At 41.5% G+C, this 13302-nt stretch overlaps 1 pseudogene; it reads right to left on the bottom strand.

Annotated features, from left to right (window-relative positions):
- Positions 1-2639: 2639 nt before the first annotated feature.
- Positions 2640-11123, bottom strand: LOC144291383 (glutathione S-transferase kappa 1 pseudogene; annotated as a pseudogene).
- Between the last annotated feature and the right edge of the window lie 2179 nt (positions 11124-13302).

A 13302-nucleotide genomic window follows, 5' to 3' on the forward strand; every position in this document is an offset into this window, starting at 1 on the left:
ATCTTTTCAGTGCTAGTGCTCTGTGCATGGCAGGGTCTCAATAAATATGTGTGGAATAAGTGAATGAGTGAAAGCATATGTTGAATTCCTTTTGCCAATAACAAGTTCCTGTGTTTAATAAACATCTCTCTCTATGCCCTTTATCTTACTAATTGCGAAGGTGTCATGTGCATCTAAGGCACATCTCGGGGTCACATGCCTACTCCGTTTAGTTGTCAGAAATGGCAAGTGGGGGGTATAAGGCTCAAAGAGAGAGTTGGAAGTGTTCAAGAAAATGTAACAGGAGTTCAAGAGATATTTTTCATGCCTCAGAACTTTAGCTAAGATGTAAAATTGAGGTTAAAGGCGCTAAGTACTCCACATTCCAAGTTTATGAAGATACATATAGTTTGAGACAACTACTCTGGAATACAGGAAAACAGAAACACCAATGAATTCTTGGCTCAGAAGGGACATCCTTCCCTCTCTAAAATCGAAGAGTGGAATGCCATAAGAAAAGTTGATAACTTTTGGGTAGACTTCCATACAGTCATGAACTTGCTCTGTGCTATCTGGGCAAGACCAAAAAAATTAGTGAGAAGGTAGAGGGAAAATGGGCAGCAGCAGTGGTAGAGGGTAGTCCTGCCCTATACTATGCCTAGGGAACTTCCCAACAATTCAGGGGGCATTAAGGAAGCTAGTTGACCATATACCCAATCAGGAGAATTTCCAGTTTAAGGGAGGCTGGGCAAAAGAGGATCCATGATGGAACCCTGTGATAAAATTTAGAAAGTAGAGGAGGAAAGGAGTCCAGAACTAGATCTCATGCCAAAGAGATGAGTGCAATGGAGTAGGTCGCAGCCACATCCTCCAGAGGACCTTTACCTGCTCTGTTTGAATAGCCTATTATCTGGTATCAGCCAGTGAACTTGTAACAGCCAATAAGGAAGGAACTCTTAGTCTCTGAAGTAAGAAGACAACCACCATTTCCTACTCTAATTGTCCTTGCCCAATACACCTGAGGAGTTAACACTTAAGGAAGGGGGAAAACAAGGAGGGTAAAGAGCTCAACACACAACCCTTCCCCTACCTAATCCAAGAAACTAGACTACAGGACAGCTGAGCTTGAGTTGGGGTTGGGGAGAGGGGTAAAGGGATACGAACGTTTGCCTTATGCTTGAAAATAAAGGTTTAAATAGTGAAAGACTGAGTCTAAGTATTGAAGTATTAGAGAATTTTCTAAAAGCCAAGAGTCACCAAGAAGTTATAGAATCTTGACAAAGTGTCATTAAAGGTATATATTACCCACCAGGAAAGAGAAGATAAGCAGAGCAGAATAGAGGTTATATCCCTATTATTTGAGACCCTTACAAAACAGGAGCAACAAATGAAGATGAACATATTGAGACTAGTCTGTGTCTTTAAAACAAAACCAGGGCAAGACCAAGGTGCTGCCAGAAGGAAGGCCAACAATATGATTAGCAAAATACACCAGAGTATAACCTCTAAGATTGAGAGTCTGGCTCTCATCTTCACTTTTTAATTTTTTCATTTTGCTTATGTGCATGTGTCCTAGTATCAACTAGATATAAGAAAGCTGATTTGTACCAAGCCAACTCACAAGAACTAACCCAGCTCAAAAGAGTGTCTGTGATATGTGAAACTGAATATGGTTTATTTATTAAAAATATAGCACTATATCTCAGAAATTATAGGAATTTGGACACTGTTATTCAACTCCTTAGGTAAGTCACACAAGTAGAAAGCTGTTTTAAAGGAATGGACTCTGAATATAGTAAGCAGGCTAAAGATTGGAGGTATCAGATGACATCAGATCCTGAAATCCTGCCACATCCAGCACTACAATAATATCCAGGTTGTTACCTGTTTTGTGGTCCAAACAAGCTATTTTCCTGAGCCAGGGACTCCCATTGACAAGATGGCCCTGGAATGACCCTTGTAGGCTTGGTCTCTGCGACTCTTCCTTACCAAGCTTTGAAGATGGAGGAAAGTTTTGATTATAGGGACACATAGTCATTCAGCCATAATAAATTTCTAGGTGTCTCTTATGTGCCAGAAACTATACTTGATACTGAGGTGTGTAATTTGGAAGTGCGGCATCCCATAACAATTCAAAAAAATGTTCAACTGGTCCAATTTCTTCTACTTTGGTCAGAAGGTAACCTCAGTGCAATTGAAAAGAGAGCATACCAGGGGTGAGGGGTTGATTGGTGGGACAACCACACTTGAAGATCCTCAGTGCTGAGCCCCAGAGACTCTGCCAACCTCCAGTCCCTATAATGAAAGGTTCTGACTCAATCACATCACATTCCATTAAAGAATTGGAGCCCCTCTATTTTTTTCTTCTTTCACAAATGGTTGCAGCAATTGCTTTTTAAAATGAAGATATACAAGGGGTAGAGGAAGGGGAGGTGGGCGGGGGGATGGGGTGACTGGGTAACAGGCACTGACAGGGGCACTTGATGGGATGGGCACTGGGTGTTATATTATATGTTGGCAAATTGAACTCCAACAAAAAATATACCAAAAAATTAAGATATATGTCCCGATAGCTAAAACAAAAGGATGCATCTGTACATGAATAGAGGGGGAAAGATTTGTTTTTTTTTCCCCCCAGAAATATTATGTTTATTCTGAAGGAGAGCAGAGTTTGGGGCACCAGGAAGCCCCCTACATGGCATCTCTCAGGGCCACGGAGGATCCTCTATCAGACAGAGAAATCAGGCCCCAAGAGATGTGTCACACAGTGGAAGAAGGGTAAGCAGATGGTCTGCTTTTTCATCCCTATAGGCTTCCCCTGGCTATACTTAAAGTTTGGGGTTTATGGCTGCAGGCACAGGGCCCATCCACTTCTCTCCCAGCAGGTGTGTCAGCAACTCCATCCGATCAGAGCCAAATAGCATGTGGGTTTGGCCATCCAGATGGGTCACAGTGACTGGCAGCCCAAAGGCCCTATATTTGCCGGATGCCTCAGTGTTCTCCTTGAGCTTGTTTTTCACCTTTGGTGTTATGATCTTTTCCAGAAGTCCCTGGGCTTGTTCTGTAGACATGCCGGCCTTCTCTGCAGCGGCTAACATGCTCTGAGGTTCTGTGATGTCTTCATCCCGTGACCAGACACACATCCATAGTTCCCTGGACACTTCCTCCAGGATCTCTGGGTGTTTCATGTTCACGGCAGTGAGGAATCTCATGGCTGATAAACTTCCTTTTTCAAGGATCACAAAGAAGAAATCCTTGGGGAACTGCATGGGAACCTGGACATGCTGTCCTCGGAGTCAAATGTCATTTTTCAGGTATTGGGCTTTGCGGGGAAGCAGAGCTGGCAGCTGGTTTCTGCTGCCTTTCATGATCCCTGCAATGAGGCTGGGCGCAACTGCAGGTTGATGTTCCAGATGTTCTTATACCGGCACAGGACCTCGAAGCCCAGCCAGGAGTAGGGGGACAGTACATCATAGAAGAGCTCCAGGGTAGGCGGCAGGGGCCCCTGCTGCAGCGGCGCCAGGTTCCTTGCCCCAGGGTGCAGCGGGGGAAAGGGTTTTAGAAAAAAGGTTGCAGGAGAACATGGCTTAAACACACTTCTGTATGAAAATACAAGTATAAATCTATATTTACTTCTTTATTTCATTCTGTATCATTAATAATGATGGTAAGGGTAGTCTGTAGTTGTAATAATTATAGCAAATTCTTATACAGTGCTTATTGTGTACCAGGCTCTGTTCTAAAGGCTTTACCTGAACTTATTCATGCATATGTCTTGGTACACAGTTATCATTATTGTTGTTTTGCTCAGGTGGACTTGCTCAGGAGCCCGTGTTCTTAAGCACTACACCATGCACCTCCAGCAAGGCTCCTGCGTGAATACTCTCTAGAGCCATCTCCTCCCTTCCCTGATAGGACAAATGTGCAGCCAGCTGTGAGCTTATGGTAAGTGTGCGTCTCCTAAGCTTCTCAGTTCTCCAATCCCAGCTTCTCAGTTCTCCAATCCCCTCTGCAGTCCATTATGAGTAGACATAGCATTCCCACAGAGTCTCAGCTTGTAGCCGTGGTTTAAGAAATGCTCAGTTTATGGCTCACTCCTCCCTTAGATTCCCTAACAGAAGTAAATCATCCTAATAGATATGAGAAAAAAAAAAGGTGCAGATAAATGGGCATATGGTCTAAAAGAGTCAGTGTACAGAGAAACCCCTGCCAGCTAGAGAACATCAGTGATTTTCTCTTCATTTGCCATCATTCCTGTTCAACCCAGCAGGAAGGCAAAGCAGCACATTAATATTTGCAGTAGGACTCAGAAGTAAAAAAAAAAATGACTTTTGAGTCTTCTATGTGATAAGTCTTTGATTTCTTCAGAAAGGTGGTAGCAGAGTAATTCACAAGCAGTGGAGAATAAGTCTTTTTCAGTATTGCCTTCCCTTGATTTTTTTTAATTTATTTTTTATTGGTGTTCAATTTACTAACATACAGAATAACCCCCCGTGCCCGTCACCCATTCACTCCCACCCCCCGCCCTTCTCCCCTTCCACCACCCCTAGTTCGTTTCCCATAGTTAGCAGTCTTTATGTTCTGTCTCCCTTTCTGATGCCTTCCCTTGATTTACACGCTCTGATACCAAAGGGTATCAGGATATATTTTTTGGATATAACCAAAAAAAGAATTGCAGCCATCTCCTGACCAAACTTTCCACTTACTGATGGCAGTTACTTAACCTCAGCTAGGGAATTTTTAGTGTGGGAAGAAAATCACAGTTAGCAATTGTTGATGTCAAATAGCTGGCCTTACGGTGGAAAGTCAATAGATCCAAAGTGAAATTTAAATGGAATTTAGAATTTGGTGTAGGCCTGAGGCTAACTATGTAGGGATTCCTGTGATTTCAGCCCATTGTCAGACAGTGAGTAAAGCCTTGTGCCTGTGGGGTCAGACAGACCAAAGTGTGAGATGGGTCTCTACCATATGATTTCCTGGTAGTGTTGCCTTGAGCCAAATTTTTAACATCTCAATTCCTGTATCTAAGAAAGGGAAATAATTGGTTATCTAGTTCATAGATTTCTAAAGGAATTGAATACAGTGATACAAAAAACATTACAAGTCAGTACCAAACAGTTGTTCCACAAATGTCATTGAATATTACTATTATCATTATTTTTATAGTCCATTGTAGAATTAACTATCACATCTCTGTAGATTTATTTTTTTAATTATCAAAGTGCTTATTGAATATGTTCTTTCACTAGTATCTTAGTTTACATTTCTGAAATATTTTAGAATTGAGTACTGGTGTCCAAGTAAGGATGCTGCAAAGTAAGAGTGTCGACTCTCAGTTGCTACGAAATCATGATTAGTGTAGAAGAACTGACTTTGCCTCTCTATAAAGGACAAAGGAGCATGCATATTTTAGCTGGATAAATAGTTTATCCAAAATTACACCTTTGAAATTAGCTGTATATATGTCCTACCACCAAATGTTTCTCAAGGGTCATCAAATAAAGAATAAAAGCATAAATAAAATAGCACCTGATCTCCTCAATCATTTTGCTCTTGTTCTTCTCATGGTGAAAAGTAGGCAAATATTCCTCACTGAAGACTCTAGTCCTTCCAACCATGCAGAGGCTTCCTAGCAATTTTGTTTGTTGGGATAAAAATCTTTGGGCAGCCCGGGTGGCTCAGCAGTTTAATACCGCCTTCAGTCCAGGGCATGAACCTGGAGACCCGGGATCAAGTCCTCACGTCAGGCTCCCTGCATGGAGCCTGCTTCTCCCTCTGCCTGTGTCTCTGCCTCTCTGTGTGTGTGTCTCTCATGAATAAATAAATAAAATCTTAAAAAAAAAAAAAAAAAAAAAAACTTCAGACAGCCCAGGTGGCTCAGCAGTTTAGCGCCACCTTCAGCTCAGGGCCTGATCCTGGGGACCAAGGATTGAGTCCCAAGTCGGGCTCTCTGTGAGGAGCCTGCTTCTCCCTCTGCCTATGTCTCTGCCTCTCTCTCTCTCTCTCTCTCTGTGTGTCTCTCATGAATTAATAAATACATAAAATATTAAAAAAAAAACTTCAACCAATGGCAGTCTGTGGTTTCCTATTTTTCTGCCTTAGGGATCTTTCAAAGAATTCTTCCTCCTACCTATTTATGTTTTTAAGCTGCTAACCCCTAGGCTTTTTTCCTTTTTTTTTTTTCTGACAAGTGGGGACCCAGTAACTCCCCCTTTTCCATCTTATGCCTGATTCTTTCCACTCAATCAGCAGAAGTGAAGCCTTGGAAAGCTGTGTGCAACCAGAATTCTCCTCTTGGCCTCTCTCCTTTCCCTTCAGCTAATGAAGATGTTAGCTTCATCAGGCTTGCCTAAAAATGGTGGGTTTTGGTATAGGATCCTTTCTTCTATGAAAATCTGGCAAGTGATTTAACATTTGCTGGGGCTTTGGGATATCTGATTCTCAGAACAAATTCCACCAATTAGTAACCGAATACAATGGCACTGTGTCCTCCACATACCTAGCATTTCCCTTGATTGTAACATGTACTTCCTGGATAGGACACAGAAAGTAAAAACAATGTCACTCTACAGATGTAGAATTTAGGGATCAGAGGAATGGATGGCTTTTCTTAAATGGAAGAGGGAAAGTGTAGCTAGACCAGAACCTTCCAGTTCAGCACTGTTATGTGGGATTGGGTTCAAAACCTCTGCTTACTGCCAGGTAAAATTCTCATCCTGTGCCCAGGCTCCAAAGTCTCTATTGCCATGCACTGCCTGGCTTCACAATGGAAGCAGCTTCACTGTTGTCACAGAGAAAAAAAAAAAAAAGTCTTTTTCAGCTTCAGATTAGAAGCAATTAACAATAGCAAATTAGGAGATCTAAAAGGCTAGGTACCTCAAGGATAGTTACTCATTAAGTAAAGAGTGATCAGAAAATTGAAATGCGCCATGATAGCCAGTTCCTTAGACTCAAGGTGAACAGAGAGCAAAATCATGCTAAGCTTCATCTGGAGTCATCTGCACTTCACTGGACCCTGCAGATGCAGAACGGCCATGCCTTCCAAACTCCTGACTGTTCCAAGACTCTCAAGTGATTTCAGAGAGTCTCTGAGAGTTAGTTCCAGGTCTTCCTGAATATGTCCTTTTTGCTGCTGTATAGCATCTGACACTTATCTCTCCTTCCAGTAAAATAGTCACTTTCATTGATGTCACTCATGAAGGCTTTATAGCTACTTCCTACCAAAGGGTGTGGCGGTAGACCATGCTGCTACCACACCGAGGTCACCTGGCTGAGGACCAGTACACAGCTGCTGCCTCCCACCACACAATACGTGAACACATACACACACTCTCTTTCTCACACACACACACACACACACACACACAACCACATACCTTTGGTTGTCACAATCACCATACCAAGAATGCTGCCCTGTGCTCACTTCTTGTGTATATCTTAATTTTTGCATAAAACTGTCTTATTATACTTAACCGTCTTCCTTCCAGAAGTTTGGACAAGACTTTGTTTGGGTGGGAAGGGAGTCGCTAAGAAGGCCAATCTCTGTGACAGCTTTCTAAAATTCTCTGTATCCCTTATACTGCATACCTTTGGCAGTGTGGGTCTTATTCATGCTTTTCCTTCTCTGGACACTTTCTTATTTATGTACTTCCCCTAGACCACCAACTAAAGATTGTAAGACAATTAATTGGGTTGTGCCCAGCAGTCACATTTATACCACTGTTTATCAGAGTTGGGAGCGAAATCCCACCTGAATTGAGCGAGTAAGAGCCTTTCCCTGGAAATATGAACCCATACCAAGAAGGTCCAGTCGAAGACTGAGCTTCTCACATGGAGCAGACATGAAAAATCCTGACTATAGAACACAACACTCTTCTGCCTTGGGAGTGAGCAGTGGAGAAGGCTGGTTTATAGACAGAGAGGAGCATAAACGGTTTACAGACAGAAGCATCAAAGACACACAGAAAGAGAACCTGGAGACTTGTGAGTTCTGGTACTTGTTTTGTGACTCTGGCTGCATTCTTGCACCGTTCTTGGAACCAGAGTTCCAAGAGACACCCATAACCCAGAGGAAAATGTTTCATAAAATTAGATGAATATCCTTAAGCTACTATCAGTTTATTCAAATTCAGAAAATAAGCAGCACTTGAAAAATTCTTACAAAATTAAGTATATGTTTCTATAGATAATAGATAAAAATATAAATCTATCATGCATCTGTATCCATATACAGCAAAGAATTTTTAAGCCCTTGATGCTAAATATAAGTAATGAAAATGTTTAAATACTCTGTCCTTTAGGTTGTTATTAAGTTGTTTCTATTTGTCTGGTTCAAAATACCACTTTTCTTTTTAATTTTCTTTAACTGAAGGATAAATAACTGTAAATGGAAGGAAAGTTGCTTTCTAGGAACTCACTAATATACTCTCTCTGGTACTTGTTCTACTTCCTCCAAAGCATCTTTTATGTCAATCTTTGGCCTACTTAGATCACTTGCCGTTACCTGGTCTGAATTTAGAACCTTTCCTTCACACCTCACTTCTCACAGATACATGCTTGGAGGGCCTCATGGTCCCACACTGCACTTATCTGGCCTGGTTTTCCAGCCTTGATAACTGTATCCCTTTTATCAGTGGATGCCACCCAAGAAATATCTTGACAGGGATAGTTTCTCTCTGTCTTTGAATGTCTCTCATGATCTACTTTCTCAGACCTGTGACTTCAGTTTGGAACTGTGACATTTGTGATGTCCTGAGCATACACTGATTCATGTAAGTAACTGACTCTGTAATGAATAGTTACCAATAGTGAGAGAGACAGGCATCCACCATAATGGGCCATCCTAAAGTGAGATAATTTTTCAATTTTGGGAAACAAATTCATTTGCAGTTTCAGAGTACAATTTTATATGTTTTAGTTTCTAGTTTGTGAGAGTTGAAGTCAAGATTTCTTTTTTTTAAGATTTTATTTATTTATTCATGAGAGAGAAGCAGAGAGAGAAGCAGAGGCGAGAAGCAGACAGAGGGAGAAGCAGGCTCCTCACAGGGAGCCCAATGCGGGACTTGATCCTCAGACCCGGGATCACTCCCTGAGCCAATGGTAGACGCGCAATCACTGAGCCACCCAGGCGTCCCGGAAGTCAAGATTTCTACCTCAAATAAAATAACCAATTATAAAAGTAACAATTTATATAGTGGGGGAAATTGTGAGCATGTGCCCTGGACCAAGTCAGCTACTTGTTCTGACACATAATTGAGGACATAGTAGTCTGTTCAACATTGGGAATAGATCACTCTGGTTGAGCTCACTAATAAGGTATACCAATGGCCCAAACAGTATATTTCTTAAGATTTTTTACTTTGACTCTAAGGAGATTTGTTACTTTACCTTTTAAATTTTCCATAATTATTTATTTACTTATTTATAATCGAAGTATAATTGGCATACAATGTTACATTAGTTTCAGGTGTACAGCATAGTGACTCGACAACTCTATATGTTCTACTATGGCCACCACAAGCGTAGCTTGTCCCCACATAATGATTGTAATATCATTGACTAATTTCCTATGCTATACTTTTCATCCTGTTGACTTACTCATTCTATAGCTAGAAGCCTGCACCTCTCACTCCCTTTCACCCATTTTGTTCATCCCCTATCCTTATCCCTCTGACAGCCATCAGTTTGTTCTCTGTATTTATAAATCTGTTTCTGCTTTTTGTTTGTTCTGATTTTTTTAAAACTTAAAGCACTTTTAAGGTGCAATTCCTCTGTACCATAAATTCCCACACCTGTGCAGCAGCCAATGGAAACAAAGCAACATCTGAGCTTTGGAAGCTCCAGGGAATTAGGAAAGCATAAAATCTCATTATTGTTTAGTCTGTTCTCTCTTCCTGACAGAAGGGCCCACCCCATGCTGCCCTTGTCTGCTCAAGGTGCTGTTCTGTGGTCACCTGTGCCTCCTTCCTGAGTATCCTTTGCATTTTCCTGTTTCTCATCTCCTCTCTGCCTGAGTCATCTTAGCACCATTTCTGTGTGTTCCTGGAAGTTTCTCAGTTTGCCTTAGGTGCATTCCTTGCTCCAGACCACCTATAGGCCCCTGCCCAAGGCTGATGGCTCCTGTTTGTTCCTTTTGACACAGGCAGAGGGAGAAGCAGGCTCCATGCCGGGAGCCCGACGCGGAACTCGATCCCAGGACTCCAGGATCGCGCCCTGGGCCAAAGGCAGGCGCTAAACCGCTGAGCCACCCAGGGATCCCCCCATTTGACTTTTTAACTTCCAGAACCAACTGTATCACTCCAGGTGGGCAATTCTGTGAAAGCTATATAGGGTCTCCACTACCTTCCCATATTTGTAATTTTTTCCACCATGAACAAGAGTCACAGAAAAGCCATTTGATTTTCCAATCATGCTTCATGGAGTTTCAAGATATAACAAAAGTGCCTCAGAATAGGAGAAGAGGACTCTGAACACACTAGCCTCAGAGCCCCTCATCTGTATCCACCAGAGAAATTCTTCTTTTTAAATTTGTTTTTATGTAGTTCTCCTTGCAATGATTTGGGTGAAATGTATGAAATACTATTAAAAAGTAAAATCCTTGCTCCAGGGGGAAAAGTTGGTTCTTTATAATATTAAGTTTAATATCTTTGTTTATGAGACCTCTTTAGATGCTGTAGGATGAAGCACTGCATGTGTAGGTAATTAGAGCACATAGGGGTTTCCTTTTCATTGATATACTTAGGAATATGGAAATCAGGAGAAGGAATATGGAAATCAGGAGAAGTAAGGAATATATATATATATATATTTTTACACCAAAAACTTCATGTTGTTTATAAATGCAGGGTGAGGCACATAATAACCTTCAGTCTAGGTAGTCAAATTTCTGGTAAATGTCACGTTTCTCATTTGGATGTGAGGGAATACACAAAATAAACAGTATCCTTTGCTTGGCATAAAAGGTAAGTGAAAATAAAATTCAGGGTTAAATGCAACCATAGCCCACATGCAGAATTCACACAAAAATCAGGCTGCCTTTTGTCTGAACAAAGGATTACTATAAATCCCCCCCAAAATATGTAATATTTGTAATTGGTGTAGGCTAAATGTCTTAAGAGTTGAATAATTACTTACCTGTTTTGCATTTTTCAATTTTATTTACTTCTGGCTCATTCTTTAATAATGATAAAACTCTGCCTTGTCCTCTTATACTGTCTTATGCTTGACTCTTTACAGACACTTGCCACCACATAATCTAGTGGCTGACAAGAAACAGCAGTAGTATCTGATGTTTCTGTTTAAGTCTGGATACTATAATTACAAATATATTCTATAAATTATTCGAATGTATATGATGTTTAAAAGTACATTTACACTGTTACTAACTTGTATCTACACATTTCCTTAAATTGGAGGAGTCATTGGAAAGAATAGGGTCACAGAGCTCGGGCTGAAAGAGCAGAGTGGGGAAAGTCCTGGCTTTGTTATTAACTGTGAGACCTGAAATCCAACACAGGGAAGATTTCTAAGCTTATTAAGCAAGAGTGAGGCACAGAGGGCATAAAAATTAGTTCCTACTGGGGTTTTGGTCACTCAGTCCAGAGTGTCTCATCTGTGGTGCTTCACGTGAGTTTCAGATAGGCAGAGATCTGAGTGTAGGGTAACTAACATCCCCAGACTAGTCTCGTCCTCCAAGGGCAGCCTCCATTACTTATTCTTGGGATAGTACATACAAAATTTCTGTGTATGCCATGACATGAAAAAGTTTGGGGGGAGGGGTGGATAAACTGCTCTAAATCCCCAGAATCGAGGTAATGCCTTCCTCACTTATTCAATTCAAACAATTATTCTTTATTAAACATATGTAAGCATTTTGCTGACCGACTAAGATCTAATCTAATCTTTAAAGCGAAGTTTCACCTATTGAGAGAGGCAGGCACAGGCAGATACATTACCTTGGGATCTGAGAGTGATCTTTCTATGTTAATACTAAAGACAACTACAGCTCATCTTCTGGAGAGTAGCGTTCAAGCTGATTTGAGAGGTGAGGGAAGGCTTTGTTAGGTAAACTCACTGGGAAGGAGCATATCAGGCACTGAATATGGGCCAGCCACAGCAAATGGGGACAAGCCGTAACAAGTATGTAGTCGGTTCTTGTGCATGTGATGGAGAGGCATGATGAGGAGGTAGAATTGAGACCTGATCACAGAGTCACTTGTACATCCAAATAAAAAAATAAGCATTTTACCTTGTTCCTTAGTGGAGAACCACTAATGAATTTCAAACATGGAGGACCTGATATTATGTTTGAATTTTTTCAAAGGTAAAATATACTATGTGATGATTAGACAGAGTAAAGAGAGGTTGGTTACAAAATTGTTTCCTTAACCAATTTTTATATATCTCTATTAGGTCTTGTCCAGGGAACTGAGACCACAACACTGAATACAGCAAAGAGAAAAACCTGCTTTGAGAGAGCTTATCCCGGTGAGAGGGCAGACCGCACACATGAGGTGACTAAGTGCTATGTTGTCAACTGGCTGGTGGTAAATGCTAAGGAGAAAACTGAAGCAAGGGAAGCAGATAGAAAGTGTTTGAAGGAATTGTGACTTTAGCTTGTGTTGTCAGAAAAGCCTTACTAATAAAGTGATGTTTATGGAAAGACTGGAAGGAGGTGAGACAGTGAACCATGTGGACATCTGTGGGAGGAACATGCAGGAAGAGAAACAGAAAACACACACCTCCTGAGGCAGAAGTGTGCCCGGAGGCTCCAAGTCCAGCTAGGAGATCATGTGTGTGACTCAGAATGTGTGTGAGGCAGCGCATTTATACGGGGCCTTGCAGGTCACTGGAGGGACTTTGGCATTTACTCTCAGGGCATAGGGAGCTATTGGCGGCAGGTGGAATGCTCTTAAGATTAATCCAGTGAGAGATGAACTGAGACATTGGCAAAGGACGTAATTAGGAGATGAAGAGATGTATCAGGAACTTCTCACACAAAAATGAATGAGGGGAAGCGTGTAGGGAATGCAGGAGGTTGGCCAGAAATGAGTGCCCACCTCGAGAAGGAAATGGCAGACCCCTGGCCCCAGCTCCAGACCTTACTGAACGTGGGAGTGTGCCAGGGGGATGTGGTGACAATAGCACCACCCCTTTACCTGAAGTTTACTAGCTAGGTGTCCTTACACAGTATAATGTGAAGCCTAACTCAGCATGGAGGACAACGGCAATCTTCAAGCAACAACTTGTACTTAAGCAAGTATTGAGATAGCCGGGGATAATTCTGTCATCTCGTTGAAGAATGCACATGATTTGTTGAAAGCT

The sequence above is a fragment of the Canis aureus genome, chromosome 20 (assembly GCF_053574225.1).
Source record: "Canis aureus isolate CA01 chromosome 20, VMU_Caureus_v.1.0, whole genome shotgun sequence".
In the NCBI taxonomy this organism is placed as follows: domain Eukaryota; kingdom Metazoa; phylum Chordata; class Mammalia; order Carnivora; family Canidae; genus Canis; species Canis aureus.